The sequence below is a fragment of the Pleurodeles waltl genome, chromosome 3_1 (assembly GCF_031143425.1).
Source record: "Pleurodeles waltl isolate 20211129_DDA chromosome 3_1, aPleWal1.hap1.20221129, whole genome shotgun sequence".
NCBI lineage: Eukaryota > Metazoa > Chordata > Amphibia > Caudata > Salamandridae > Pleurodeles > Pleurodeles waltl.
In genome coordinates, this window is record NC_090440.1 from 1,774,453,342 (window position 1) to 1,774,480,841 (window position 27,500).

At 49.3% G+C, this 27,500-nt stretch overlaps 2 long non-coding RNA genes across 2 annotated transcripts in view; one reads left to right on the top strand and one right to left on the bottom strand.

Annotated features, from left to right (window-relative positions):
- Nucleotides 1-18,111, top strand: part of LOC138285612 (uncharacterized) — a 159,105-nt gene extending 140,994 nt beyond the window's left edge. The window contains exon 3 of the long non-coding RNA XR_011201621.1: nucleotides 18,048-18,111. This is a non-coding gene — a long non-coding RNA (uncharacterized lncRNA). The remainder of the gene's footprint in view (nucleotides 1-18,047) is intronic.
- LOC138285611 (uncharacterized) overlaps nucleotides 16,137-27,500 on the bottom strand; it is a 31,280-nt gene continuing 19,916 nt past the window's right edge. Inside the window, exon 3 of the long non-coding RNA XR_011201620.1 lies at nucleotides 16,137-18,400. This is a non-coding gene — a long non-coding RNA (uncharacterized lncRNA). The remainder of the gene's footprint in view (nucleotides 18,401-27,500) is intronic.

A 27,500-nucleotide genomic window follows, 5' to 3' on the forward strand; every position in this document is an offset into this window, starting at 1 on the left:
GCAGGAATGATAAGCCCACGACATTTCTGCTTCCATGTACATTTTTAATAAATGGTGGATTAATCTATTTTAGTTCTTATTGGGACTCGGAAGTTTAGCTTAGCCTTTGGCTTAGTCATGTGCCCCATCACCTAGTGACTTTTAACCAATTAGCCTACTATGTTTTATTCCATTTATTTTATTATTTCTTTTAAGATGGCTGCCTTTATTCATAGTGTATAAAGATGTTTTAATTTGCATTACCAGTGGCACACGGAGAAGGCGTCATTATCAGCATCATGATCAGTGATGAACGTAGGTATTGTTATCTTGTCCCTTTCTCACTTACGTATGATAGGAACACAATTTACACTTGTTGGGGATTGTTTCCGCCACAAATCTGCCGCCTTATCAGTTGGTTGGGAACATACCTGCGCCAGGGGTTCTACATGATCTATATAAATACATCTCACACGGACAATGTCGCTAAAGGAATTCCTTCCAGATGTCATCTACACTGCAAGTCACCTTGCTGCAGAACTCAGTCTTTGTGTCACCACGGAGTCTGACCTAGAGACCTAGCCCTGCATGCAACAACAAAGCATGGACACCCATCACTAAAGCATGTCCACTGCACATACCCATACACCCCCCTAAACCATCATCACACAAGGTCCCACACAGGAATGCAAGAACTGGGGTACAGGGTCACCCACCCATTGCACACCATGCCACACACAGATGTAATAAACATCCTTTTATACCCCTGCAGGACCCCTACCCAACGTCACCAGACAGGAGGGTCCACACATGTCCACACCACCAACAGAAGAGGCCCACAGTGATGATAGCACCTCTGTCCAACTGGATCTAGATGACCAGCCCGGCCCATCGGGGACCTCAGGATAGTCGGTTCCCATCACACAGTCACAGGCCACTGCAGAGCTTCCCCCCTCTGGAAACACAAGCACAGCACCCACCCAGCGGGCCCATACCTCTGTCCCCAGGACACATCAATCAGCAGTGTGTCCACCACTACAGGGAACCCAGGCTAACCCACCACCCCAACAACAACAGGGACCTGGGGGCAGTGGCAGTGGGCACAGTGGGCAGGAACACAGAGGAACTGGGAGTGCTGCTGTGCGACAGGGGGAGGACAGGCCAAGGGAACCCACTCTCCACGAGGCTCTCTCTAACATCATGGGAGCCTACCACCACTCCCAGGAGACGATGGCAACGGTACTGGCCAAGTTTCAGGAGACCCAGCGCCTGCAGGAGGAACAGTATTTGGGCTTCAGGGAGGAACTCAGAGCCATCAATTCCACCCTGGGCACCATCGTAGGGGTGCAGAAGGAAGTACTCAACACCAGGAGGGACACTGTGGCACCTGACACTAGCCTGGACGATGAACTGCCCACCACCTCCGCCGGCGCTAGTGGACAGGAGGCACCGCCACAGGACCACCACACCAGCACCCCACCCCCTGCAGAGGGAGAACCACCTCGCAAACGGTCCCTGAGATCCAGGACAAAGACAGAGAACGATGCCAAGACCCCGCCAAGAAATGAGACCACCCTGAATGTCATCCTTCTGTCCCACTTTGTCACCCTGTCCATCCTTAAACTGCCCCAGCTCCACTTCCTATGCCCATTTGGGCAATGCACCTGTGAGACTAATAGACTGGACTCTGCCAAGGACATTCCTCCGCCATCACCCCTCACCATTTTGCTACCCCCTCCAATATTGAGCACTTAAATAAACACCCTTAAAGCACAAAATAATCTGGAGTCAGTCTGTGATTTCGGAATAGTGTATTAGCAATTACAGTGTCAAAAAGCTCTTTCATTAGTAATGTCAACATACCTATGTCACACAGCTGTAGTCCATGAGGAATCAAAGCAGATGTCACACTGTGGGACCCACATCTGTGAAATCGTAAGGGAAAGTGACAACTCAGTGACCATACACTGGGTGAAAACGACAGACAGTATGGAGGTAGTAGTGTTAAAGTACATGCAGTAGGCAGGTTTGTATTGTTACCTGTGTTTCAAAGGAAATATTGCTCGATCACTGAGTCCCTGTTGTCCATGTCTTCTTCTTCTGCTTCCTCGTCTTCACTGTCCACAGGCTCCACAGCTGCAACAACACCGCCATCTGGACCATCCTCCTGCAGAAAATGCACCTGTCGTCGCAAAGCTAAGTTGTGAAGCATACAGCAGGCCACAATGATCTGGCACACCTTCTTTGGTGAGTAGAATAGGGATCCACCTGTCATGTGGAGGCACCTGAACCTCGCCTTCAGGAGGCCGAAGGTCCGCTCGATTATCCGCTGTGTACGCCCATGGGCCTCATTGTAGCGTTCCTCTGCCCTTGTCCTGGGATTCCTCACTGGGGTCAGTAACCATGACAGGTTGGGGTAACCAGAGTCACCTGCAAATGGCAAGGGACAACTGCTAGACACACACTAACCTGTAGGGATATCCCCAAACAACCTTTCCCACTGTCTTGCTTCCAGGTGCTCACCTAATACTCACACACGGTGCCTCTGGAGTTGACCCATCACATAAGGGATGCTGCTATTCCGCAGGATGTAGGCGTCATGCACTGAGCCAGGGAATTTGGCATTCACATGGGAGATGTACTGGTCTGCCAAACATACCATCTGTACATTCATGGAATGGTAACTCCTCCGGTTTCTGTACACCTGTTCACTCCTGCGGGGGGGGGACCAAAGCCACATGTGTCCCATCAATGGCACCTATGATGTTCGGGATATGTCCCAGGGCATAGAAATCACCTTTCACTGTAGGCAAATCCTCCACCTGAGGGAAAACGATGTAGCTCCGCATGTGTTTCAGCAGGGCAGACAACACTCTGGACAACACTTTGGAAAACATAGGCTGGGTCATCACTGATGCTATGGCTACTGTTGTTTGAAATGACCCACTTGCCAGGAAATGGAGCACTGACAGCACCTGCACTTGAGGGGGGGATTCCTGTGGGATGGCGGATAGCCGACATCAGGTCTGGCTCCAGCTGGGTACACAGTTCCTGGATTGTGGCACGGTCAAGCCTGTAGGTGATGATCACATGTCTTTCCTCCATTGTTGACAGGTCCACCAACGGTCAGTACACCGGAGGATGCCGCCATCTCCTCACATGTCCCAGCGGACGGTGCCTATGAAGGACAACAGCGAGCACAGAGTCAACCAACTCAGAGGTACGTACTCACAGCTTACACAGAACACAAATCATAATCCAAAATGTGGCCTGTATGTGTGTTGAGTCTAGGCCTAGGTATGTGTGACGCAGTTAAAAATGAAGCCATGTGGGCCCGTGAAATGGCGGCTGCCTGACCTCTAAAGTGGGACAATGGGATGTGAGGTAACTGCGCTGGCGTTGCACACCGTTGCGGTAGGCGGTCGAAGACCGCAGCGCAATGCTGCATTGGTTAACATTGGACCCTATGGGTCCCAGGAGCCAATGACGATGTACGCCGGCGGTGACGGTACGCACCGCCGGGGACCTGACCGCCATTTTCTATCTGTTCAATCACTCGATACCTGATCTTCGACAGGAGAGGACCTACACTGCAAGTGCTGCTGTGACCTCAGTCTGGAAGAGACAATGGCTCGAGTGTCTGGGGAAAGGGCCCCTGCCTTCACATCGGAGGAGTTGGAGAAACACGTGGATGGGGTCCTCCCCCAGTACACGCTACTCTACGGTCCTCCAGACAAACAGGTAAGTACACTGGGAGCATGCTGTATGGGCTATGCCTGTGTGGAGTGGGGTGGATGTAAGAAGGGGGGGAGATTGCGGCGTGCATGAAACGATGGTGAGTGCATGTGCCACGTGGCAAGGGTAGGGATGGGGGCCAATGTCTGTGAAGGTGCAGTTGGTAATAACTGTTCCTTTCCCCCTGTACAATTCATGTAGGTCAGTGCCCACCAGAAAAAAGATATTTGCGTGCCATCGCCAAGGACGTCCGGACCCTGGGGGTCTACCACAGACGGAGCACCCACTGCCGGAAAAGATGGGAGGACATTCGCCACTGGAGCAAGAAGACGGCGGAGGCTCAGCTGGGGATGGCCTCCCAATGTGGGAGGGGTGCCCGTCGCACCATGACCCCCCTGATGTTCAGGATCCTGGCGGTGGCGTACCCGGAGTTGGATGGGCGCTTGAGGGCATCACAGCAGCCACAAGGGGGTGAGTACACTCTCATCCTGCTGATTTAGCGCGCCGTGGAGGTGTCTGGGTGGGGAAGGTGGGCTGTGGGTTTCCCTAGGCCAGGGTGAGTTTCGTAGGCAAGGTCCCTCCGTAAGGCAGGCCATGTGGCACCCCACCCCACCTCTGTAGAGTGCCAAGTACACCTAGTCATGCCCCTGTGTCATCCATGTGTGCAGATGTCGTCCATAGACTAGTAGGCCATTTCCCAGGGATTGAACAGTGGAGCCCAATAGTGCGGCGTAGTGCAGGGGGCTTCTGTGTCTGTCGTGTCCGCAGCGGTAATGCATGCACTCAACATGTCTTTCTTCTGTCGTCCCCCCCTTTTTGTGGTCTCCCTGTTCTTGTGTGCATTAGCATCATCAGGCGGAGGAGCGGTGGCACCAGAGCACGAGGGGGCTGCATCCCCATGGCAATGGAGGGCCACACTACGGACTCGGACTTCACCAGTGGGACGGAGGGCGAAGGGAGCTCCACGGCGGGGAGAGGAGCTGAGACCAGCAACACGGACTCGTCCTCTGATGGGAGCTCCCTTGTGGTGGCGGCAACATCTGTGCCCCTCCCATCTACAGGTACAGCCACCACCCCCCCTACCAGCACCGCCCTCCCAGCAGCCCCTCAGCCTTTGCCCCGTGCCCGCTCACCCGGGAGGGTGGGCATCACCTTCGCCCCAGGTCCCTCACTGTTGGGTAGTCTACCATTTTGAATGCCATCCAGGGTGTAGAAAGGCAGTTGCAACAAACAAATGCATTCCTGGAGGGCATTCATTCTGGTCAGGCGGCCCTTCAGCGAGCTTTTCAGACTCTGGCCTCAGCACTGATGGCAGCCATTGTCCCCGTCTCTAGCCTCCCCCCTCCATCTACCTCCACCCAGACCCAATCCCCTGTACCCCAGCCTATCACAAGCACACCTACAGACCAGCATGCGCACATGTCAACACACAAGGGAAGCTTTGGCAAACATAAGCACCACACATCCCACAGGCACTCACGCAAACATCACACACATGCAGACACTCCAACATCCACTGCCTCCACTGTGTCCCCCTCCTCCTCGTCTTCCTCCTCCCTCCTCCCTCCCAGTCTCGTCTACACTCACACCTGCATGCACTACACCTACAGCCACTACTGCCATCACCAGCACACATGCCACCACACCCCGCTCACGTGCAGTCACAACCCCCACTACCATTCACACGTCCCCTGTGTCCTCTCCCAGTGTGTCTGTGACGCCACCTCCCAAGATACACAAACGCAGGCACACACCCACCCAACAGCCATCCACCTCACGACAGCCTCCAGCCCATGCACCTTCACCCAAAGTCAGCAAACGAACATCTCCTACAACCACAACCTCTTCCTCCACTCCCAAACCCCCTCCAGCTACCCGTCCTAGTGTCTCCCAAAAACTTTTCCTGTCCAACCTTGACCTCTTTCCCCCATCTCCCCCACCCCATCCGTCTCCTAGGTCCAGATCTAGCACCTCAGCCACAACATCTCCGGGACCAGTAGTGCCTGTAGTCACCAGAATCTGGAGTGCACCGGCCACCAGGGCAGCCAGTGTAGCACAGAGCCACAGCACGGACAATCCCCCACCTGTGAAGCATCAAAAGTTGGCCAGTGCCGGCGGGAGAGGGGGAAGACTCCAGCCACCAAAGCTGCTTCCAGGGGTCCCGGTGGGAGTGTGAAGTCAGCTGCGACACCTTCCAAGGTGGGGAAGGGCCACAAGAAACCAGGAAAGTCTGGGAAGAGCAGCACGGAGGAGGAGACCGCCATCATCCCTGCTGCCTAGGGGGCCACCGCCATCATCCCCGCTGCCCAGGAGGCCACCGTCAACATCCCCGCTGGCCAGGAGGCCACCGCCAACATCCCCGCTGGGCTAGAGAGGACCGCCAGCACAAGCCCCGCTGGGCTAGAGAGGACCACCAGCACAAGCCCCGCTGGGACAGAGAGGACCGCTAGCACAAGCCTTGCTGGGCTAGAGAGGACCGCCAGCACAAGCCCCGCTGGGACAGAGAGGACCGCCAGCACAAGCCCCGCTGGGACAGAGAGGACCGCCAGCACAAGCCCCGCTGGGCTAGAGAGGACCACCAGCACAAGCCCCGCTGGGCTAGCGAGGACCGCCAGCACAAACCCCGCTGGGCTAGAGAGGATCGCCAGCACAAGCCCCGCTGGGACAGAGAGGACCACCAGCACAAGCCCCGCTGGGCTAGAGAGGACCGCCAGCACAAGCCCCGCTGGGACAGAGAGGACAGCCAGCAGCTGACTCACTGCAAAGGAGCCCGCCGCCTCAAGCACCGCTGAACAGGGCACCGCCACTCCAAGCACTGCTGAACAGGGCGTGTCACCGCCTCAAGCACCACTGAACAGGGCACCGCCGTTCCAGGCACCGCTGAACAGGGCACCACCGCCTCAAGCACCGCTGAACAGGGCACCACCGCTCCAAGCACCGCTGAACAGGGCACCACCGCTCCAAGCACCGCTGAACAGGGCACCGCCGCCTCAAGCACCGCTGAACAGGGCACCGCCGCTCCAAGCACCGCTGAACAGGGCACCGCCGCCTCAAGCACCGCTGGCCCATGAGCGCCAAGGGCACTGACGCTACTGAGTCCGTCACGAGCAGGATGAAGCACTCTGGGCACCATGCCCCCTCCAGAACCAGTGGAGAGATACATCCACTACCTCTGTCCTTAGCAGGATGAAGCACTCTGGGCACCCTGCCCCCTCCAGAACCAGTGGAGAGATACATCCACTACCTCTGTCCTTAGCAGGATGAAGCACTCTGGGCACCATGCCCCCTCCAGAACCAGTGGAGACTGTCATCCACTACCTCTGTCCTTAGCAGGATGAAGCACTCTGGGCACCATGCCCCCTCCAGAACCAGTGGAGAGATACATCCACTACCTCTATCCTTAGCAGGATGAAGCACTCTGGGCATCATGCCCCCTCCAGAACCAGTGGAGACTGTCATCCACTACCTCTGTCCTTAGCAGGATGAAGCACTCTGGGCACCATGCCCCCTCTAGAACCACTGGAGAGATACATCCACTACCTCTGTCCTTAGCAGGATGAAGCAATCTGGGCACCATGCCCCCTCCAGAACCACTGGAGAGATACATCCACTACCTCTGTCCTTAGCAGGATGAAGCACTCTGGGCACCATGACCCCTCCAGAACCAGTGGAGACTGTCATCCACTACCTCTGTCCTTAGCAGGATAAAGCACTCTGGGCACCATGCCCCCTCCAGAACCAGTGGAGAGATACATCCACTACCTCTGTCCTTAGCAGGATGAAGCACTCTGGGCACCATGCCCCCTCCAGAACCAGTGGAGACTGTCATCCACTACCTCTGTCCTTAGCAGGATGAAGCACACTGGGCACCATGCCCCGTCCAGAACCAGTGGAGACTGACATCCACTTGAGAGACTGTGGCTTTGCACTCCCCAGGATTGAACAGTGGGCAACCCACCCACTGTAGAGACTTGAGAAACTGTGGCTTTGCACTCCCAGGATTGAACAGTGGGCAACCCATCCACGGTAGAGACTTGAGAGACTGTGGCTTTGCACTCCCCAAGATTGAACAGTGGGCAACCCACCCACTATAGAGACTTGTGAGACTGTGGCTTTGCACTCCCCAGGATGTCACAGTGGGCATGTGGCCCTCTCGTGGATTTGGCATTGTGCACTCAACCGGCTAAGGTGCCCCTCCTTTCCCTCCCCCTGAGGTGCCTGTTTTCTTGCTCTCTGATGCCCCTGCAGTGTTCTCTCCGTCATGGTCGGGGATCTTGTGTGGGCCTCGCCCATACCGTGTGGGCCCAGTGTTCCACGGACTTCACTGGAGCACTACCTGGACTCATGAGCTTGGTGTATATTTTGTTTATGGTGTATATATATATTTTTGCCTACTTGATTTTAATATATTACAATGGTTACACTCATTTTCTTTTCTCTGTGCATTCTTCCGGGGGGGGGTTGGGGGCGGTGTAACTGCCATGTATAAATATGTATTAGTGTGTGTGTTGTAGTGGGTGAGGGTGGGGGTGGGAGTGTTGCGTGTTGCGTGTGTGTGTCCCTGTTTTTTCCCTCTCCATCCCCTGTGTCGTAGGTGCAGTACTCACCGTGGTCTTCGCCGCCAGCGTTCGTGCTCCAGGTAGAGGAGCAGGAAGACTATCGCAGGGAGCATTTGGAGTTCCGGCTCCATGGTGTCCTGGTTCCTCTTGGGGTGTGTAGAGGTGAGCGTTTTCCCTTCGGAATCCTGTTTCCGCTGTGTTTTGATCCGCGGTGAATCCGCCCCAGAAAAGGTGGCGGATTGGTAGATTGTGATACTGTGGGCGTTACTTTGTCTTCTGCCTGTCTGTTGGCGGTGACCGCCAAGCTGTTTGTCTGTACCGCCGTGGCGGTCGAAGTGTTAAAGTGGCTGTCTATGTTGGCGGTTTCCACCATGGTCGTAATTGCAATTTTTTTACCACCGGCCTGTTGGCGGTCTTACCGCCGCTTTACCACCGTCCGTCAGGGTTGTAATGACCACCTAAGTTCTCTTTGCTAGGAATTTTACATCTCATGTTTATTGTAAGATGGTGGGGGTGTTTGTATTCACAACTTTCATCTTTACAATTATGCTTCTTTTACTGTTCATTATCCTAATCATTGCACCTCATGCATTTTATCGTAGATTGCAGTCTTTTCAATAAACCTATTGAAAACTCTCCTGCATCTCCTTCATTGCCTTTGTATGAATAAGATGTGTTGCTAACAAGAGAAAAGGGTAACTTCCGTTCCACCACAACTTCCCTGTGAGGTCTTATCTCGAGTCCATGCGTAAGGCTGCCAAAAGTCACCTGTTACTGTTTTGGTGAGGTACTGCTGGTGAGCCAGGAGGGTTGGGTCGACAGTTGCGACTTGTTGTAGGAGTGACTGTAGGAGGCTGGCCTGGCTTGTAGTGGGTACCAAGGGGTACTTACACCTTGCACCAGGTCCAGGTATCCCTTATTAGTGTAGAGGGGTGTCTAGCAGCTTAGGCTGATAGAAAAGGTAGCTTAGCAGAGCAGCTTAGGCTGAACTAGGAGACGAGTGAAGCTCCTACAGAACCACTAGTGTCATATGCACAATATCATTAGAAAACACAATACACAGATATACTAAAAATAAAGGTACTTTATTTTTATGACAATATGCCAAAGTATCTCAGTGAGTACCCTCAGTATGAGGATAGCAAATATACACAAGATATATGTACACAATACCAAAATATGCATTAATAGCAATAGAAAACAGTGCAAACAATGTATAGTCACAATAGAATGCAATGGGGGCACATAGGGATAGGGGCAACACAAACCATATACTCTAGAAGTGGATTGCGAACCACGAATGGACCCCAAACCTATGTGACCTGGTAGAGGGCCGCTGGGACTGTAAGAAAACAGTGAGGGTTAGAAAAATAGCCCACCCCAAGACCCTGAAAAGTGGGTGCAAAGTGCACCTAAGTTCCCCAGAGAGCACAGAAGTCGTGATAGGGGAATTCTGTAAGGAAGACCAACACCAGCAATGCAACAATGATGGATTTCCTGACGAGAGTACCTGTGGAACAAGGGGACCAAGTCCAAAAGTCACGAGCAAGTCGGGAGTGGGCAGATGCCCAGGAAATGCCAGCTGTGGGTGCAAAGAAGCTGCCACCGGATGGTAGAAGCTGTGGATTCTGCAAGAACGACAAGGGCTAGAAACTTCCCCTTTGGAGGATGGATGTCCCACATCGTGAAGAGTCGTGCAGAGGTGTTTCCGTGCAGAAAGACCGCAAACAAGCCTTGCTAGCTGCAAGGGTCACGGCTAGGGTTTTTGGATGCTGCTGTGGCCCAGGAGGGACCAGGATGTCGCCAATTGCGTGAGGAGACAGAGGGGGCGCCCAGCAAGAGAAGGAGCCCACTCAGAAGCAGGCAGCACCTGCAGAAGTGCCGGAACAGGCACTACGAAGTGGAGTGAACCGGAGCTCACCCGAAGTCACGAAAGAGGGTCCCACGACGCCGGAGGACAACTCAGGAGGTCGTGCACTGCAGGTTAGAGTGCCAGGGACCCAGGCTTGGCTGTGCACAAAGGAAATCCTGGAAGAGTGCACAGGAGCCGGAGTAGCTGCAAAACACGCGGTTCCCAGCAATGCAGTCTAGCGTGGGGAGGCAAGGACTTACCTCCACCAAACTTGGACTGAAGAGTCACTGGACTGTGGGAGTCACTTGGACAGAGTTTCTGAGTTCAAGGGACCTCACTCGTCGTGCTGAGAGGAGACCCAGAGGACCGGTGATGCAGTTCTTTGGTGCCTGCGGTTGTAGGGCGAAGATTCCGTCGACCCACGGGAGATTTCTTCGGAGCTTCTAGTGCAGTGAGGAGGCAGACTACCCCCACAGCATGCACCACCAGGAAAACAGTCGAGAAGGGGGCAGGATCAGTGTTACAAGGTCGCAGTAGTCGTCTTTGCTACTTTGTTGCAGTTTTGCAGGCTTCCAGCGCGGTCAGCAGTCGATTCCTTGGCAGAAGGTGAAGAGAGAGATGCAGAGGAACTCTGATGAGCTCTTGCATTCGTTATCTCAGGAATTCCCCAAAGCAGAGACCCTAAATAGCCAGAAAAGGAGGTTTGGCTACCTAGGAGAGAGGATAGGCTAGCAACACCTGAAGGAGCCTATCAGAAAGAGTCTCTGACGTCACCTGCTGGCCCTGGCCACTCAGAGCAGTCCAGTCTGCCAGCAGCACCTCTGTTTCCAAGATGGCAGAGGTCTGGAGCACACTGGAGGAGTTCTGGGCACCTCCCAGGGGAGGTGCAGGTCAGGGGAATGGTCACTCCCCTTTCCTTTGTCCAGTTGCACGCCAGAGCAGGGCTGAGGGATCCCTGAACCGGTGTAGACTGGCTTATGCAGAGATGGGCATCAGCTGTGCCCATCAAAGCATTTCCAGAGGCTGGGGGAGGCTACTCCTCCCCAGCCCTGACACCTTATTCCAAAGGGAGAGGGTGTAACACCCTCTCTCTGAGGAAGTCCTTTGTTCTGCCTTCCTGGGCCAAGCCTGGCTGGACCCCAGGAGGGCAGAAACCTGTCTGAGGGGTTGGCGGCAGCAGCAGCAGCTGCAGTGAAACCCCGGGAAAGGTAGTTTAGCAGTACCCAGATCTGTGCTAGAGACCCGTGGGATCATGGGATTGTCTCATCAATGCCAGGATGGCATTGGGGGGGCAATTCCATGATCTTAGACATGTTACATGGCCATATTCGGAGTTACCATTGTGAAGCTATATATAGGTAGTGACCTATGTATAGTGCACATGTGTAATGGTGTCCCCGCACTCACAAAGTCTGGGGAATTTGCCCTGGACAATGTGGGGGCACCTTGGCTAGTGGCAGGGTGCCCACACACTAAGTAACTTAGCACCCAACCTTTACCAGGTAAAGGTTAGACATATAGGTGACTTATAAGTTACTTAAGTGCAGTGGTAAATGGCTGTGAAATAACGTGGACGTTATTTCACTCAGGCTGCAGTGGCAAGCCTGTGTAAGAATTGTCAGAGCTCCCTATGGGTGGCACAAGAAATGCTGCAGCCCATAGGGATCTCCTGGAACCCCAATACCCTGGGTACCTCAGTACCATATACTAGGGAATTATAAGGGTGTTCCAGTATGCCAATGTAAATTGGTGAAATTGGTTACTAGCCTGTTAGTGACAATTTGGAAAGAAATGAGAGAGCATAACCACTGAGGTTCTGGATAGCAGAGCCTCAGTGAGACAGTTAGTCATAACACAGGTAACACATACAGGGCACACTTATGAGCACTGGGGCCCTGGCTGGCAGGGTCCCAGTGACACATACAACTAAAACAACATATATACAGTGAAATATGGGGGTAACATGCCAGGCAAGATGGCACTTTCCTACAGTGACTCAGTTGCCTCCAAACAAAAGTGCTGTCTTCCCTAAACCAGTAGTCTCGCTTAGGAGCGAGAGTCCAACTATGACAGTGGGGCCTAGACCTACCACCCAAGCTTGTTCTAACTGTTCAGCAAACATGGATGAGGTTTTAGTGGAAGTCCAAATATGGGAATGTCTGCGCAACCAGTATTTCCATAACCAAATTGGAAATTAATTGTATGAGAAAGGGGTGAAGTGGGAACAGTATGGCATAATAGCAGCAAGTGACATATGATGGTGGTATGCTAAAATTCTTTGCTTACTTGATGGAAAGTAAAAATCGTCAAGGCAGTTTCTAAAGTAGGCAGAACAATAGGTGCACTAAATGCCAGATGGGGACTAACAGTTGCTAGTGAACTGCCACAGAACCAAACATTACATAACATCCTTAAACAAGCCAATAGGAAAAAATCAATCAATTGCCCAGATCTACATGGCTCTTCTCAACTCCCAGAGGAAACGCTTTTTGGATTTGGGCCAGAAATTAGCAGACCATGACTAGGACTGCTAAAAGAACAGTTGATGGACGGAATGTAGACTAAATCAAACATTCACCCCAGTCACAGATCTGGGTTTAAGCCATCAGTTTTTTTGCCCACCATGCCATTCCAGTTTGGACCCAGCCATACGCAAATCAGTCTTGACCCTGTTCCCCATGGGAACAGTCCAGCCCGAACTGCCAGGCCAGGTCCTCCCTGAACCAGAAACAAGCATCTTGGGATTCTTCAAGACCATGATTATTGTTGAATGATCAACCATTGCCCTCATTCACAATTTTAAATTTGACACCAAATTGTCTTATTAATTTGGCTCACATTTGGCGTGATGTGCTTGTCATGGTTGGGATTTTATCTCTTTGTATGTTTTTAGCTTAGTTTATAATTAGGATTAGACATTTTAGCTCAGAGCATTTTAGTTTGGACTCATCCACCCTCGCTAGCAAGTTTAGCATCCTTGTTCCGGCAATGGGGAGGGTGTGGTGAATACATTTTAGTTCTTGTTGGGACTCAGGAGTTTAGCGTAGCCTTTGACTTGCAGGCCTGTGCCCCCATCACCTAGTGACTTTTAACCTACTTAGCCTGCTCTTTTTTATTCCATTTATTTTATTATTTATTTTAAGATGGCTGCCTTTGTTTATAGTTTATAAAGATGTTTGGTTTGCATTATCAGTGGCACTCTGAGTAGGCGTCATTATCAGCGTCTTGATCAGTGATGTATGTAGGTATTTTTATCTTGTCCCTTTCTAACTTATGCGTGATAGGAACACAATTTACACTTGTTGCAGCCACAAGTTTGCCTCCTTATCAGTTGTTTAGGAACATACTTGCGTCAGGGGTCCTCTATGATCTGTAGAATTTCATCTCACACAGACAAGGTTATTAGAGGGATTTCTTCGAGATGCCATCTACACTGCAGGTAACCTTGCCGCAGAACTCATTCTGTGTCACCAAAGAGTCTGACCTAGAGACCTCATTCCAAGGTAACAAGTGTTGGGGGGCGCTTCTCATGGACATGGTACTGGCAGATTAGGTTTATCATACGTAGCTCTTTATAGGTTACAGATTAGGTTCTCCTTGCTAGGAATTTTACATCACATGTTTATTGTAAGATGATGGGGGGGTTTGTATTCACAACTCTTATCTTTACAATTATGCTTCTTTTATTGTTCATTATCCTAATCATTGCACCTCATGCATTTTATCGTAGATTGCAGTCTTTTCAATAAACCTATTGAAAACTCTCCTGCATCTCCTTCATTGCCTTTGTATGACTGAGACTTGTTGCTAACAAGAGAAAAGGGTAACTTCCGTTCCACCACAACTTCCCTGTGAGGTCTTATCTCGAGTCCATGCGTAAGGCTGCCAGAAGTCACCTGTTACTGTTTTGGTTTTTGGTGAGGTACTGCTTGTGAGCCAGGAGGGTTGGGTTGACAGTTTCGACTTGTTGTAGGAGTGACTCAGTTGACTACAAACAAAAGTGCTGTCTTCCCTAAACCAGTAGTCTCGCTTGGGAGCGAGAGTCCAGCTATGACAGTGGGGCCTAGACATACCACCCAAGCTTGTGCTAACTGTTCAGCAAACGTGGGTGAGGTTTTAGTGGAAGTCCACATATGGGAATGCCCGCGCAACCAGTATTTCCATAACCAAATTGGAAATTAATTGTATGAGAAAGGGGTGAAGTGGGAACAGTATTTGCATAATAGCAGCAAGTGACATATTATGGTGGTATGCTAAAATTCTTTGCTTACTTGATGAAAAGTAAAAATCGGCAAGGCAGTTTCTAAAGTAGGCAGAACAATAGGTGCACTAAGTGCCAGATGGGGACCAACAGTTGCTAGTGAACTGCCACAGAACCAAACATTACATAACATACTTAAACAAGCCAATAGGAAACAAAATCAATCAGTTACCCAGATCTACATGGCTCTTCTCAACTCCCAGAGGAAATGCTTTTTGGATTTGGGCCAGAAAATAGCAGACCATGACTAGGACTGCTAAAAGAACAGTTGATGGATGGAATATAGACCAAATCAAACATTCACCCCCAGTCACAGATCAAGCCATCAGTTTTTTTGCTCACCATGCCATTCCAGTTTGGACCCAGCCATATGCAAATCAGTCTTGACCCTGTTCCCCATGGGAACAGTCCACCCCGAACTGCCAGGCCAGGTCCTCCCTGGACCAGAAACAAGCATCCTGGGACCAGTTTCAGGGTATCACCCCTCTTCAGCCAGGCTAGCTTGAATCCGTGACTGGGGGTGAGTGTTTGCATTGTTCAGCACTCCGTCCATCATCCTTTTGTATTCTTAAAGTTGCCCTAAGTGGGAAGGGTATGCCTAGACGTGGGTCCCTTACTCACTGTGCCACTGGATTCAAGCTAGCCTGGCTGATGAAGGGTGATACCCTGAAACCGGTCCCAGGATGCTTGTTTCCGGTCCAGGGAGGACCTGGCTTGGCAGTTCGGGCTGGACTGTTCCCATGAGGAACAGGGTCAAGACTGATTTGCATATGGCTGGGTCCAAACTGGGGTGGATTAAACCCAGATCTGTGACTGGAGTGAGTGTGTGCATTGTTCAGCACTCCGTCCAACATCCTTTTGTGTTGCAGGACTAGGACTGGGCACTGTAACATCCATCTGAAGTTTCCAGGAACACAGGTTTTAAACTGCAGCAGTTTAATTACCTAGATAGGGTGTATCTCACACATCCTGCATTCAGGTATATACATATTCAGGTACATGAGATGCAGCGAGGAAAGTGCAGGTCCTTATCATATGATATATGGCTTGCCTAATAGCTGGCTACCTGGGAAAAGTGACATTAATAGCATAAAAGATGCTTGATAGGCAGGGTCTGTTGCATTCTCAGGGGTGTTTGCTGAGTTTGTGTTCATGCCCCTAGGAAGAGAAAAGTTGGGAACAGATTCCTAGATCTGGCATTGCTCCTGTCAAGAATTGCATTGTACAGAAATAAGAATAAAGCTTGAAAATGGTTCAATAAATCTGTATTGTGCAGTTCTGGGGTGTGATAGAAGGTGAAGTGCTGTGAATAAGTAACTTCAAGTGTCAAGCTAAGATGGAGTTTACTCAGGCATGGAATGAAGTGGCGTTGTCATTTGAAAATGCCACATAACCAGAAGCTCAGTGGATCAATAGGGAAAAGGCTAGATCCAGTGATCAATGAAACTGATGAAGGATTGTGATGATGGGAGGTTGGGTCTCTCCTAGAGAAATAAAAAAAGGTACTTGCATTACTTATTGCTTGGCATCTCTTGGCATAAGCAAAGATTTATGCTGAATTTACTTTGAGTATTATGAATCATCCTTGCCATGGACAAAACACAAAGACACCTGAACTGTTGTGTAGCGTGATGTCAGACATGAAATACTTGAATTGACATTTCGTGATTACAGTAATATGTAGCAAATTGAGGAGTCATCATTTTGTGTACTAGAAATGCACTACAAATAATTAAGATGTACAATGATATGTGTTTATGCTAGAGTTTATTGTTAAAATAAATACATATTTTTTCAGAATTTATTTTATGAATTACTAAACAAATATCTGTATGTTTGGACTAAAATTGATACCAATGAAGGCTACAAAACTGGAAAGAACAAGATCTATCAGATGATGAGGAGCTATCATTTCTGACAAGTAAACATCCAACTTTGCCAAAGAAATGTTTTCTCTGGCAAATACAAAGTTGTGAAACATTCTATCAGGAGGCAGATGGTCTCACAATGTGCCTCCTCATTTGAAACCACCCTGGTCTACAAAGAGACATATCTGGCTCAAATTATTTCTTTTTTAAGTTCATACCCTACATTAGGGACACTGGAGATCTTATGAAATATCCACAAGATGTTTCTTGATCTGAAAGTTATTGGTTAATCATTGTTAATGTGATCTTCCTCTATACATCAATACACCACAACATAGGAGAAAAGACCATTTGACACCTACAAAAATATAGAGATGATTTACAAGATTTCCAAATATCAGTCAAACAACATCTTTATATTAAATCATAAAATGTCAAATGTGCAGAACTGCTATGGGTATCTCATTTTTTATGCAAATCTTACAATGGGCTGGTAGAAAAAGAATATAACCTTGGGTGAAAACAATTTTGGAAATAACTATTTTATGGCTGTGATATATTGATGATCTCCTCATTGTTTGGGATGGAATGAAAGATTTTGACACCCTAAACAATAATTGCTATATTCCCTATTTCATATATGAAATCAGCAGGACTGGGCTAACCTGAGACAATTTCACACAGACAAAATGTAGCAAACAGTGTTAGACATGATAGTGGTTTTCATCCAGATGAACTGAATTGGAGCATTCCTTATGGGGAATTCATTAGACTAAAGAAAAACTACTCTACGAATGAAGAATTTTCAAAGTATAGTACAGACATAAGGTAACATTTAAGTCTTGAGAGAGCAAAGATCAGAAACCTTACACCAATAAAAAGAGAAAGGAGCAAGAGCATAATGACAAGGTTTGAATGATAATGAACTATTCAAAAGAATCCAGTAGTTCACAAGAATTGTAATATGACACTAGGGCATCATCAGGGATGATCCAGACACACAAGAAAAATTGAGCCTAGTCAGAAAAGCAAACTCACTCAAGGGTGTTGTAGTACACATCCACTTCAAACAAAGAGACACTGCTCAGTAAAGAAAGTGTAGGATTCAGATATTCAGTAGAAGTAAGGCCTGCACTAATGACAAACACTGACATTTAGTCTAATGTATAAACCTGAATGTAAAATCTGAAAAAGATTGACTTGCAAACATGTATACAATATACATTGAATGACCCTGTTGACTCCAATATGTGGGCAGTATCACCATCCAGCTGAAAAAAACAATCTTCAAGCATTTGAGAGGTCTTAATACAGAAGAAACACTGTTCATCCATTTGTAATAACTCAATTAGCAACAATTGTTTCAGAAAATATCAACTAGAGAGTATAATCAGTCTACTACATGTCATACATTTTTACCCTGTGGTACTATTTCTGTATTGCCTCAGAATGACTACTATGTGAATGTCCGCTAGAGGGAGTAATTTAGATTATAAGTCTAACAATTGACACAAAACATTGTAGACATTGTAAAAACTACCATAATCATGATGCACCTGTTCAGCAAACCTCAGCCTCAAAACTGTGATTATTGTAAACTGTTGGTCCCAAATTGGGATTACAGATGACTGAAAAATGTGCAAACCTAACTAATGAATTTATTCTGTAATGAGGTAACATGTTCTAATGACCTCGGGCCAAGTTTGTGCTATATAATACTTCAAAACTCTGTCTGAGTGAAAAGGAAGTAAATGCACTCCAAGCACAGGTGTGATATTGCTTTTCAATTACAGACGTCACTGGGACTGCAAAAACCTGCCCGGGGAGCAGAACTCAAAGATGCAAGATGGAGAGGGTAAGCAGCTAATGGGACTGATAACCCATGAAGAGGGGATGTTTGATCTCGTTTGTGGTATTTTTGCTTTTTATTGGACTGGAAAAAACTTTTAGTCATGGTATCCAGCTAGTGATGTTTCAAGGACTGTTTCTCAAGAGAGGGACCGCAACCTCTTGTATCAAGTGTGGAGGAAAGTCAAACAGACAGGATGCTTCTGCATAACAAAGGGCACTAAAGCCCCGTCAGTAAGACGCATCCCAGGGGGAGACTAGCACCACAGACCAACGCAGGCAGCAAACAGTAGGGCTCCTGACAGAGAGAAAGAGAGAGGAACAACATTAGAGACTTTCAATTCAATTTGTCTTTATTCAGTTAACCCATACCATAAAAGCAGACAAATAAATAACAGATAGAATGCACATTTCATCACAATCTTACATAACTATTTTTTCTCAATCAGATAGTGACGGACAGAAAAAAATACTAAATTTGATAAGCATATGTAGATAAAAAATGGAGGCCTGCTTTGTGCAAAGGTAGCTTTTTAAAGAATAAGTCAAGAAACCTGTGGTGCTGAGACACATACAATTTGCAAAACAAACATAAAGTGCATGGTGCATTGTAGGGATAAATTTTCACAGGAATAGATGCAAACACTATGAGATAGCCTGCAACCCAACAGAAATCACATCTTAAACCAAGTTAACAGTTGTTGGGCCCAAGAATCATAAATGTTGGAGCGATAAGGTTCCAGCTTAAATGTGATTTTAACCGTAATGTAGGACTTAACAAATGGTGTAGATCATTTGAGAGCTTCTCTTTTATGAACTCTCTGTTGTTAAAAAAATAGGGCTAGCCCACAGTTTAACCTTCTTTGTGATGGCCTCTGGGAAATCAAATATATCCAGTTTGACTAGCTGGAGACAAAGGGTCTGATTTAGATCTTGGTCAAGGGAATACTCTGTCACAAATGTGACCGATATCCCGTCCGCCCTATTACCATCTCCATAGGATTTCATGGGATTGTAATACGGTGGACGGGATATCCGTTATGTGTGTGGTGGAGTAGTCCGCTCCACCAAGATCGAAATCAAGCCTGAAGTGACTTAACATAGGTATGCCATCTTCATGTACCATAATCCTCCATAGATAACAAATATTTGATGATCCATCTATTTAAGGAGGTACAAGTATTGGACCAGACAGAAATCTATAACAGAAGAGGTGAGAGTTTGATTCTCTTTGAGAGATAAGGGACTCCAAGCTCTTCATGACAGGAGTGGTGTGGGCCCCTTTGCTGGGCAGATAAAAGTTGTCAACAAAATGTATTCTATTCGATTTGGAGGGGCCCTAGATTAACAAATCCTCATACACCTGCCACATAACAGGCAACAGAAATACATTTATATTGTATAAGATCAACATATGCTGTTTAAGCTTCTTACTTAATTTATGTACAAAATTAAATACACATGAAAAAGAATGTGCAAAAATCCGTTGCATTCATCTTATCAATTCTGCCCTAGTCGAAGAATTATCAAAAAGCACACCTAGGTAGAAGAAGGCATTAACGTTATCTAAATGATGGCACTTTTTTGTAAAGTTTCTGTATTTAACAGATTTTGAGGCAGTAACCATAACAAACTTCTTAGTTGGTACCAAGATCAGTGTTGTCCGTATAAGAAACAAAACCATTGAGTGATTTTTTTCCAGTGTATTGGCTGTCCTGGCCAGTAAAAAAAGCATTATCCATGTATAATAAAAATGGGACTAAACAATTACCAGTGTGCAGAACGTCTTTGTACCCTGTAGTTAAAAAACATCTAAATCATTAATATATAAAATAATTACAATTGGAGCAAACACACAACCTTGTCTGTCCCCCCTGGGCAATTTAAAAGCTTCAGTACCATCACCCTTATTTATTTGTTTTATTTTATTTTGCAAGTTTTATATTGCAAGTCCTATATATGGTGAACATGACCAAGTGGTATCAGAACGTTATACAGAGAAAAGACCACAAATTGTCACATAACATGTGGACACCCATAGTATACAACAGGAATCACAGGAAACAAAAAAGTAAGATTGATCACCCTGTTACATGTCAAGATAATATTGGGTAGCATACATTACAGAGTACCGGAAACAACATGTTCTGAGACAAAAAATGATAATTATTTTGTAATGCTGGTATTGTAGTGTATCTTGGGATTTAAATCACTGTGCAAAATTCCCCAGTCAACACCCATAGTGGCAAGGATGGACCACCAGAGCCGGCCTATTGACACGATCAAAGGTTGAGTTGAGGTCCACAAAACCCAAATGCAAAGTGCCTTTACTTATAATACTGTATTTCTTGATCAAAAGCTGTATATTGTGACACTGCTGTACGGTGCTCAAGCCAGGCCTAAAACCATATTGAGCTTCAAAAAAATCTTCTTTATCTTCTGCCCTTTTCAAAATCCACTTCATGATAACCCTCCCTGCTATCTTAGTCACACAGACAATCAACGAGATGGGATGATAACAACGAGGGTCCCCTCTAGTGCCTTTTTTTTTACACATGGATTATGACTTATTGAGACCAGGAACCCACAATCTCTAACTCACTAGCCACATTATGAAGCCTGGAGACAATTGGGGTTCAGAGATCAACATTAACTTTAGGTAGGTCTAATGTGACGCTGTGCAGACAAGGTGCTTTCATGGCAAGACTACTAATGATTGTATCTCTTACTTCTGGGTGGCAAAATGTTATCTTGGTGCTAATTTGGGTGAAACTCCTTGACCCCAAATGGCCAGAGGTAGATAAACGGACCTCATAATATATATTAGAAAAAAGTGCTTTTTTGGTCTTGTCCTGGCCTGCGGTGCTGCTGTGTCCTGGGCAGCGGTTCAGCTGGCGGTCATCTCCTGAGTAGCATTTCAGCTGGTGCCCGCCTCCTGGGCAGCGGGGCTGCTGCTGGCTGTCCTGTCTTTGGCAGCGGGCTGCTGGCGGTCGCCTCCTGGGCAGCGGGGCTGCTGCTGGCGGTCCTGTCTTTGGCAGCGGGGCTGCTGACGGTCGTCTCCTGGGCAGCAGGGCTTCTGCTGGCGGTCTTCTCCTGAGCAGGTGGGATGCTGCTGGCGGTCTTCTCTTGGGCAGTGGGGCTGCTGGCGGTCTTGTCCGCCGTGCTGATCTTCCCAGACTTGCTGGTTTTCCTGTGCCGCTTCCCCACCTTAGATGGTGTTGCAGCTGTCTCCACACTCCCAACTGTACCCCTGGGAGCGGCTTTTGTGGCTGGTTTCTTTCCCCTCTCCCGCTGGGCACTGGCCAACTTTTTATGCTTGACAGGTGGGGGACTGTCCGTGCTGTGGCTCCTTGCCACACTGCCTGCCCTGCTGCCTGGTGCACTCCATAATCCGGTGACTACTGGCACCACTGGTCCCGCCAATGTTGTGGCTGAGGTGCTAGGTTGGGACCTGGAGAGTCGGACCCTAGGAGACTGAAGGGGTTGGGGAGGTGAGGGAAAGAGGTCAAGGCTGGCCAGGAAAAGTTTCTTAGGAACACTGGGACGGGTAGCTGGAGGGGGTTTGGGAGTGGAGGAAGAGGTTGTGGTTGTAGGAGGTGTACATTTGCTGACTTTGGGTGAAGGTGCATGGGCTGGAGGCTGTCGTGAGGTGGATGGCTGTTGGGTGGGTGTGTGGCTGCGTTTGTGTACCTTGGAAGGTGGCCTCACAGACACACTGGGAGAGGACACAGGGGATGTGTGAATGGTAGTGGGGGTGGTGACTGCACGTGAGCGGGTTGTGGTGGTGTGTGTGCTGGTGATGGACGTAGTGGCTGAGGATGTAGTGCATGCAGGTGTGAGTGGAGACGAGACAGGGAAGGAGGAGGGAGACGAGGAGGAGGGGGACACAGTGGAGCCAGTGGATGTTGTTGTGTCTGCATGTGTGTGATGCTTGAGTGAGTGCCTGTGGGATGTGTGGTGCTTATGTTTGCCAGAGCTTCCCTTGTGTGTTGAGGTGTGTGCATGCTGGTCTGATGGTGTGCTTGGGATAGGCTGAGGTACAGGGGTGTGGGTCTGGGTGGAGGAAGTTGGAGGGGGGAGGCTAGAGACAGGGACAAAGGCTGCCATCAGTGCTGAGGCCAGAGTCTGAAAAGCTCGCTGAAGGGCTGCCTGACCAGAGTGAATGCCCTCCAGGTATGCATTGGTTTGTTGCAACTGCCTCTCTACACCCTGGATGGCATTCAAAATGGTAGACTGCCCAACAGGGAGGGACCTGAGGAGGTCAATGGCCTCCTCACTGAGGGCAGCAGGTGTGACAGGGGCAGGGGCTGAGGTGCCTGGGGCGAAGGTGATGCCCACCCTCCTGGGTGAGCGGGCACGGGGCAAAGGCTGAGAGGCTGCTGGGAGGGCAGTGCTGGTAGGGGGGTGGTGGCTGTACCTGTAGATGCGGGGGCACAGATGGGGCCGCCACCGCAAGGGAATTCCCATCAGCGGAGGAGTCCGTCTCGCTGGTGTCAGCTCCCGTCCCCGCTGTGGAGCTCCCCTCGCCCTCTGTCCCACTGGTGAATTCAGAGTCCGTAGTCTCGCCCTCCAGGGCCATGTGGGATGCAGCTCCCTCCTGCTCCGGTGCCACTGCTCCTCCGCCTGATGATGCTAATGCACACAAGAACAGGGAGACCACAAAAAGGGGGGGTAAGACAGAAGAAAGACATGTTCAGTGCATGCAATACCGCTACCAACAAGACAGACACAGAAGCCCCCTGCACTACGCCGCGCAGTTGGGGTTCACTATTCAATCCCTGGGACATGGCTTACAAGGCTATGGCCGATTTCTGCACACATGGATGTCACAGGAGCCTGACTAGGTGTAGTTGGCACTGTACACAGGTGGGGTGCCACAGGGCCTGCCTGAAGAAGGGAACTTAACTAGCAAACTCGCCCTGGCCTAGAGGAACCCACAGCCCACCTCCCCCACCCAGACACCTACAATGCGTGCTGAATCAGCAGAATGAGAGTGTACTCACCCCCTTGTTGCTGCTGTGATGCCCTCAAGCGCCCATTCAACTCCGGGTACGCCACTGCCAGGATCCTGAACATCAGGGGGGTCATGGTGCGACGGGCACCTCTCCCACGTTGGGAGGCCATCCCCAGCTGGGCCTCCGCCGTCTTCTTGCTCCAGCGGCGAATGTCCTCCCATCTTTTCTGGCAGTGGGTGCTCCGTCTGTGGTAGACCCCCAGGGTCCGGACTTCCTTGGCGATGGCACGCCAGAGGTCCTTCTTCTGGTGGGCGCTGACCTACAGGAATTGTACAGGGGAAAAAGAGAAGTAATTACCAACTGTACCGTCACAGTCATTGGCCCGCATCCCTACCCTTGCCATGACGCACATGCACTCACCGTCGTTTCATGCACGCCTCATTCTCACCCCCCTTATCTTTCATCCACCCCACTCCACACAGGCATTGCCCATACAGCATGCTCACAGTGTACTTACCTGTTTGTCTGGAGAACACACGAACACGGGCCGTGGGGGTTGACTATAGCAACTTCATCCACTTAAGAAATCCCTGACCCAGGCCCATCTGTTTCAGTATTGTCTCCAGGTAGTCCCATCTGAGACTATTGAACGCTTTTTCAATGTCTACTGCTATAATTGCAGCAGTGCGTAGATTCGGAGATACTGATTGTAGTATCTTAATCAGTCTCCTTATGTCGAGGGCGGTACTGCGGTGTGGGATAAATCCCGTCTGGTCTGGGTGGATCAATTTCAGGATGCGGCTAAGTATTTTATAGTCCATGTTAAGCATGGGTGAAGGGCGGTATGAGTGCACGTCCGTAGGCGGGCGACCTTGTTTCGGCAACGGGATCCCAATGGCTTAATTTGTAGATGAAGGAAGCTTTCCAGTCTGCAGCGCCACTGAATAGAGTGCACTTAGCTGCAGCGCCATGAGGTCTATGTAAGCACTGTAAAATTCTGGGGGCTGCCTGTCCGCCCCGGGCACCTTTCCTCTGGCCATCACCCCCACCGCCCCAGTCACATCCTGAGGGGTTATTACCTCCCCCAGTTCCTGCCGATCGTCCTCTCCCAGGGCAGGAAGCTGGAGATCTCTCAGGCACCACAGCTGAATCGGGTCCTGGGTCTCCGTTTGGGGGGCGTAAAGCGACACGTGGTACTCAGTGAAGCTATTGTTAATGTCGCTTTGCCCGTAGAGTCTCTTCCCAGCCGGCTTTATAATCTCCATCACTAGGGAGTTCTGTCTCAGCAGGGCCGAGAGCCAAGCCAGCAATGCTCCTGCTCTATCTCCCTCTGCATGCTGTCTGGTGATATATTTTTTATAGTCAAAGCATCTCAGTTTTACCAGTGCCGACGTAACTTTATTTTTAGTTTCAGAAATATTAGGGGCCAGTCCTGTGTCATCTGGTCGTCTGTGTTCCAGATTCCTCAGGTCTTTCTCATATCTATCTAGCTCCCCCTCCAGGGATCTCCTGACCCCCACTATCCCAGCCATGCATTGACCTCTAACAGTCACCTCACACGCTTCCCATTCCTGAGCCCGGGAGGAGGCTGTGCCCTGATTGTGTGTAAAATATTCTCTGATAGTACCTCTAATGGATTGCCAAAAGGCACTATCTTCCAGCGTTTCCACACTGAGTCACCAGTCTGGTATTCGGGGGCGTTCCCCACAAATCCAGTGTGAGCAGTAAAGGATTGTGATTAGACATTGTGTGGCTGAGATATTCGGCGTTACGTACTCTACAGTTTACATCGGGGGATGTCAGGAAAACGTCCAGTCGAACATGTAAGTCGTGTAAGGGTGAGTAGGAGTAATCTCTCTCCTGCGGGTGAAGGTGTCTCCAGGAGTCTCTGAGGCCCCAATGCTGTTGCCAGTCAGTGAAACTCTTGACTATCTTGAATGCGGGGGAGTGTCACAGAGGAGGGCGGGACCTGTCCAGCTCAGTGTTTTCAGTACAGTTAAAATCGCCACCCACTATTGTTGCCGGGGTAAGATGTGGTCCCATCTTGTGTGAAATTGTGTTCAAGAAGGTGCCTTGGTCTTGATTAGGGGCATAAATACCGCCCAATGTGATGAGCGGCCCTCTTTGTCTATTACTAGTTCTGTTTTTTGGAACGGTACCCCCGGCCATGTCCATATCAGGACCCCTCGTGCGTATGCTGAATATGCTGTGGCATATACCTGCCCTCTCCATCGCTTAGCTATAGCTTTAACCTCCTTTTCTGTGAGGTGTGTTTCTTGTAGAATTGCTATATGTACTCCTCGCCTTTTAAGCTGACTGTAAACTTTATAATGCTTGTTCATACTATTTAAACCCCTGACGTTCCAAGTGAGGAGTTTATAATCTAGGGGTCTATCCGTAATCTGTTTGGGTATGTAAGTTGCCTGTTCTGTCTCCCCCAGGCGGCCATGTCGTGTGTGACAGTGACAGTAGTCCTAGCAAAGGGGAATGTGTGGCATGGAGTTGATATCCCTACTATTAACCCAGTAACATCAAACATAACAATTCCCCTTTTATCCAAACTCCCTCTCCCCAGGACCGGTATTAAAACTATCCCCGTCCAAACCTTCACTAACTTCATAAACATTGTGTGTGGATGCAGAGGCAAGGACCGAGTGTAACATCCGCGGTCCCCCGCCCATCCCTAAGTCATCTGACGTTGAGTGTTCCTTCCCGGCCTCCATGTGGTAAGTTCAGATGCCATGCTGTTGCTGAGAGCGGAGACGATCTGGCCAACTGGGTTGCTGATCCTGTGTACAAGTTTCTCCTGGGCTCCGGTGCTCCCTGCAGGCTAACAGTGTCATTAAGCTCTGGCGAATCGTCTCTCTCGGATCATCCCTCCAGGGTTTGTCCCCTCTGAGAGTGGCCGTTGACACCCCTCAGATGATCTCATCAGATGTCCCCGGGGTAACTCTTGGTGAATTGTCAAAGGTGTTGTGGGACGAACAGAAGGCACTGCAGGATATTGATTCCTGGTCTGAATGGGTCTCAGAGGGGTGTGGCGATCCGGGCCCCCTCCCCTAAAGATGCCGCAGCCTTCACCGCTTCTCGCCTTTCCTGCAATGCTTAGATGCGAGGTGGGGCTGCGCCCGTCAGCCTTTTCCACTTTTTCCTTCAAGGCTTCGTTTGCGCCCTTGCAGTGCCCCCCCGGTTCTCCTCCGGGGCCATTCCAGAAGTCTTTGCTCTTTGAAATATTCCAGGCGACGGACATTATGTCGAATCACTACTGAATTCTGTTATCGATACTAAACGGCCTTGAGAAAGCCCTGGCCTACGCGCCTGTGGGGCGAAACACATGTTGGCTGGCCAAACTTTCACTTATTCCTCTGGACCTATGAATTTCTACACTTCTACTACGAGTTGTTTGTTTTTCTAAATAAAAAAACTGGATTTGGAGCAACATTGACATTTACTCTTGCCTTCTTGATGAATGTTACACGTCTTATTGCAAATTGACTTTGAGAAACAAACTGTATTATCTTAGTGGGACCTCACCTTTTTTTCGAACGCCATTCCAGCAGTGTCCAGCCACTCCCGCGTCTGCTGTGGCGAGGTGAAGAAGAGCGTGTTTGTAATGATCTTCAATTTAGCCGGGAACAGCATGGCATATCGTATGCCTCGGTCTCTAAGTAGTCGTTTAATCTCAATGAAGGTGGCTCTTTGCTTCTGGGTGTTCCTTGTGAAGTCCAGGAATATCATTATCCGCTGATCGGCAAGTGTAGTTTCCCCTTTCCTTCTTGCCTGTGACAGTATAAAATCCCTGTCCTTAAAATGGAGCAGTTTCGCTATGATTGGGCGCAGTCTGGCACCCGGAGGCGGGGCCCTCGCCGGTATCCTGTGAGCTCGCTCTATTGCAAAATATTGCAACAGGCCCTAGGGAGGCACCTCTTTGCGTATCCATTGCTCCACGTAGGTTTCCATGCTAGGTGCCTCCTGCTCTGCCTTCTCGGGGAAACCACCCAGCCGTAGGGTACTTCTTCGCACCCTGTTTTCTACATCTTCCGCTCGTGCTTGTAGTGATTTAATCCGCGACATCAGTTCGGACATCATTTTGGTAATCTTCTGGCATTCCGGGGCAAGTTGCTCCAAGGATTTTTCATTGGTGACCACCCTATCAGTTAATCGTCGATGATCATCTCTGAGGAGTGTCAGATCGACAGATAGTGTGTCTATTTTAAGTTCCAGGGCATCACGAGATGCCTGCATTGCCTGTAGAATAGTGTCAAGCGTAGTCTCCTGGTACAGGGTCTTGTCAGGTTCGCCGGTTCCTACGTCCTTTTGTGATCCACTTGTCGTTTCGTCCCCAGGGCCGTCTCGCTTTTTAGGTTTACCCATGCCTGCTGCTGCCTTTACTCTTTCGCAGGGCTGGGGCCCCCTCTGTGTCTGCACAGGTATCCCAGTGGT